This window comes from Rattus norvegicus, chromosome 6, assembly GCF_021556685.1.
Source record: "Rattus norvegicus strain SHRSP/BbbUtx chromosome 6, alternate assembly SHRSP_T2T, whole genome shotgun sequence".
NCBI lineage: Eukaryota > Metazoa > Chordata > Mammalia > Rodentia > Muridae > Rattus > Rattus norvegicus.
The window spans coordinates 84,095,255-84,100,135 of record NC_141539.1 but is presented as its reverse complement, the minus strand read 5'-3'; the positions used below and the strand labels follow the sequence as shown (position 1 = coordinate 84,100,135).

At 34.0% G+C, this 4,881-nt stretch overlaps 1 pseudogene; it reads left to right on the top strand.

The window, feature by feature from the left end:
- The first annotated feature begins 1,069 nt into the window (after positions 1–1,069).
- On the top strand, positions 1,070–2,879 carry Pcna-ps1 (proliferating cell nuclear antigen, pseudogene 1; annotated as a pseudogene).
- The last annotated feature ends 2,002 nt before the right edge of the window (positions 2,880–4,881 follow it).

Here is a 4,881-nt window from a genome sequence, read left to right as displayed (position 1 = left end):
AAATACATTATATTCTGATCAGATTTCCTTCCTTCCAGATCATACCTCACCACCAATGGAGTGCAAAGCTTTTCTTTATATCTCTTAGAAACAGCCCAGAAGAAAAAATAACAGAAAAAAAAGAAACACACACACACACACACACACACACACACACACACACACCACACAACACATACCCAAACACACAGGTATACATAGACACAAACACAGATTCAGAAACCATAAAACCAGTAAGACAAAAAATATCCAAAGAAACAAAAAACAACTGCAAAAATAGCATTGAGTTTTTTGTGTTGACCATCTACTGTTGGGTATGGAACCTAACCTTAAGTGTGATTAATGTGTCCAGTTAGACTCGATTGGAGAAACCCATTTTTCCTTTGCAAGTGGATGTCAATTGAAGATAGTTTCTTGTTTAGAGATGGGAGTTCATGTCCACTTTCTACTCTCAGTGGAGAAACTTTGAGAAGCAACATTACTCAGTGAACAACATAGAAACAAGTTTTAGTACTTTTTAATACAGATTACCTTGAGGTGAATACAGTTTCCTATTAACTTGCTTTTACCAGATCAAAACAGGACAGGTTTTTTTCTAAATCTTCACTGTCTTCTGTTGACTAACTGCATTGAAATTCAGCTTTTAAATATATTAACACAGCAGATATATGTTGACTAAAATCTTATACATCTATTCATAAAAAGATGAACCTAACCTTAGCTAAAGATATGTTGTCTGCAACATATCTAACATTTTCAAATAAAGGTAGGAAAGAAACTGAATCTTAAGCCTTCAGTCTCATTATGCATTCACATGTGAAGTTCATGGAATACTAGTATGATATAAATATATTTGGCCACTATATATCTATTTTAAAATTGAATAAGGGCTTGATAAAAATCACAGAGGAAAGGAAGATATTGCTTGAAGAAAAACCTGGAAGGAAGTGAAATGATAGTATTAAGTGAAATATCCTCACAAAGAAAAGTATCACTTGTTTTGTCTCATGATTTAAATTTAGGGAAAATATACATGAAAATAAAGAGGTGACTATAGAGGATACGCAAGATGACAATGAGGGTGATAGAGAGTGAGACAAAGTAATAGGTGTGAGCATGATCAAAGTGTATAATAAACATATAAATTGTATGTTAAAACAACTGTGTACATTAATTAATATTAGTAAAAACGGAAAAGTCTTATGAAATTGTACCTTTATGCTGGACTGATGCCTTACATTGTAAAGGAACATACCACTATGCCTGGTAATCTTGAGTTTGAGCCCTGAAATCAAGGCAGTGGAAGAAGAGGACCTTTGAGGCTTGCTTCTGAGATGCCAGCATGTTCTGCCTGCCCACCTCCACTAGATAAATAGATGAAAATAATGTGTGGTTATTTTAGTTATTTCGTTAGTTTAGTGATTTTCTGGGATTTTTCTGATGGTATATCAAGTGCTGATGAAATACACTTCTTAAGACTGTTCTTAAAGAGAATTATCCAATACTACTCATTCAGAATGTCCGGACGCTTAGATTATTTATAGCTTTGGGTAACAAGAAAGAATCACTGCATCTTTCCAGCTCAATGTAATGGGATTTGTGCACAAGGCATCCTTTTGTGCTGCTGCTAATGTTACCCTGCAGAAACTGGATTTTTATTTTTAATAATATCTATACTCCATTCTCCTGTAAACCAACCACTACTATGTATTTTTATTCATTTCCAATTCTACTAACATTTTTTATTTTCTACTTTACCTCAAATTCTGTGAGCTATAGATGTGGAGTTTCAGTAACCTATAGGATATAAAATCAATATACAGAGATAAATAGCTTTCCTATATAATAATGATGAATATGTTGAAATGAAAAAGATTCTATTCAAAAGAGCTTCAAAAATATGTTAATCAAATCAACTAAGAAGATGAAAGATGACTACACTGAGAAATAGAAATGGAAGATGGAAAGACCGTCCATGTTCATTGACTAGCAGAATTAATATTGTGAAATTACTATACTGATTCACCACAAGTCATCTACATATTACAGATAAAATCCTTAAGAAAATGCCAATGACATTCTTGACAAAGATACTAAAAACAAACATAAAATTCTTGTGGAAACATAAGATCCCAAATAAACAAAGCAATCCCAAGCAAAAGGAATGATGTTGAAGGTTCCACCATGCCTTACCCCAAACTCTACTACATTAGCAACCAAAATCACATAGTATTGACACGAGAAGCAGGGATGTACAGCAATAGAAGACAGAACCCAGAGTTAACCCACCAAACTACAGCACACCTAACTTTTGAAAAGGCTTTCAAAATAAATATCAGAACAAAAAGATAATGCTGGGACCTTAGCAAAAGTATTCGAAACATCAAATCAAGGGAAAGTTTCAGACTAGGAAATGAAATTAATGGACTTAGATGTTGAGCAACATGGAATCCCACAGCAGGGGTACAGCTGGAATCCCACAGCAGGGGTACAGCTGAGTAGTAAAGATGCCATCTGGTAAATTTGCACATGTATGCTCAGACTTTAGCCATATTGGAGATGAGGTTGAGATATCCTGTGCAAAGGATGGGGTGAAGTTTTCTTCAAGTGGAGAGCTTGAAAATGGAAACATTAAGGTGTCACAAACATGTCATGTTGATGAAGAAAAAGCTGTAACCCTAGAGATGAATGAAGAAGTTCAGCTAACTTTTGCTCTGAGGTACCTGAACTTATTCACAAAAGTCATTCCACTTTCTCCTACAGGAACACTCAGTATGTCTGCAGATGTCTGCACTCTTGTTGCAGAGGATAAAATTGTTGACATAGGACATGTAAAGTATTATTCGGCTCCCAGTATCAAAGATGAAGAAGGGTCTTAGGCATTGCTAGATACTGAAAAAACTAAACCTTTGAGGATTGCTTCTGAGATGCCAGCATGTTCTGAAGTCGTTTCTGTCACAAAGTTTCTACCTGATTATTCTTAAAAAATAAAATAAATTATATAAATACCATCTCTAAATAACGGGCTTTTTTCTCTCCATGATTTACTTAAAGAATAAGCTCCAAAGTAAAATCTGGTTTTGTAAACATAAATGTTTCTGCCTTAGAAATATTGGTGATTTTTCATAAATGATCTTGAGGCTAAATGCAGTTTTAAGAAATATTTTTCAATTTAAATAAAGTTAACCATATTTGCAAAAGAAAAAAAGATAAAAGGCACCGGAAAATTGAATATTCACATACCAAAGAAAGAACAAGGTTAGATCCTTACCTCCCACCCTGTGCAAAAATCATGAGAGTAGATCATAGTCTTTACACATGACTCAGCATGGAAGCCATCCGGGAAAAACATTTCAAGATGTAACCATAGGTCATGAGTTTCTGAAACAACTCTCAAGGCAAAAATTCCTGTTTTTCATGCAAATACTATGTTATTTTGGTTGTTAACCTTTGTAATGTAAGGTAATGCCAGGTATGGTGATATAATTCTAGCATTTTTGCTGTATTGCTTTCGCCATTCAGGAAATAATGTCAATAGTTGGCTAATGAGATTGCATGAATGTAAAAATTTCTACACAGGACCAGACACAATCAAGAGAACAGCAGCCCATAGAATCATATAAAAATCTTCCTTGGTGTAAAATACACATGACTGAGGGTAAGCACCTGAAATATTTCAGAAACTAATAAGAAAAAAGAAAAACAATCACTCAATACTCCTCTAAAACAAATGCCACAATTAAAAAATATATGGATTAGTGGAATGCACAAAGGCTGCTCAGAAAATAAAGTGTGAATGGCTAATAAACACATAAAACTATTCTTAACCATCATAGAAATGCAAATTAAAACTGTACTGTGGGTCAGAACAGCTAACAATAAAAATCAAGTAATAAATGTTGGGGGAAGTGAATCTTTGATCATTGCTTCTGGGAATGGTAACTTGTTTTGGCAGTCACAACAGATATTAGTATGAAAGTTTCTCAAAAAATAAAACCTCTGAAAATAGAAATATTGTATGGGCCATCAATACCATTCCTAATTATATGCCCAATGGACAACAGGCCAAGTTACCACAGAGATATTTGCCCTTCCAGCAGTATCCACAGTAAATTATTCATGGAATCAACTTAGGTGTCCATCAACAGATGAACATATGAAAAATCTAGAATATAAACAAAACATGTATTCAGCTCAAACCAGAAAAAAGTTGTCATTTTCCAGAAAATGGATGCAACTAAAGATCAGTGTTTTAAGTGAATTAGACTGGTATGACTATCAAATGATTTCTGACAGTATTTTAAATGTTAGTTTTATATAAATATATAAAATTATTTAAGTGTATGAATATTATGGATGCAGAAAGGAGAGAGGGTAAAGAAGAAGACAGGGACAGGGAGGAAGCATGGAAAGGAATTGGAGAATGTGATGGCTGAATATAGATAATGTAATAGGATATACTTAGAAGAATTGCCTTAGGAAACCTATCACTATGTACAATGAGTATGAATACATATGCCATAAAACCATTAAACTTGAAAGTGTAGTAATTTTTTCCTAAAAAAATAGACATTAAATTAAACTGTATAGGAGGAGGCACCCCCAAAGCTGTGTGAATGGCACACATGGTTCTATAGTAGTTATGCACCTTACAAAGCCAGTATGACATAATTATTATGAACATATAATATATTATGAACATATAATTATAAACATATAAACATATAATTATGTTTATAACCCTGGCATGACGGCATGCCTATAATCTCAGGACTCGACAGCTGAGACAGGAGGCTTCCTATGAATCAGAAACCTACCTGACCCACATAGTGCACTCCAGGCTAGCTTACATTACAGTAGGACTCCCTATCTAAATAAACA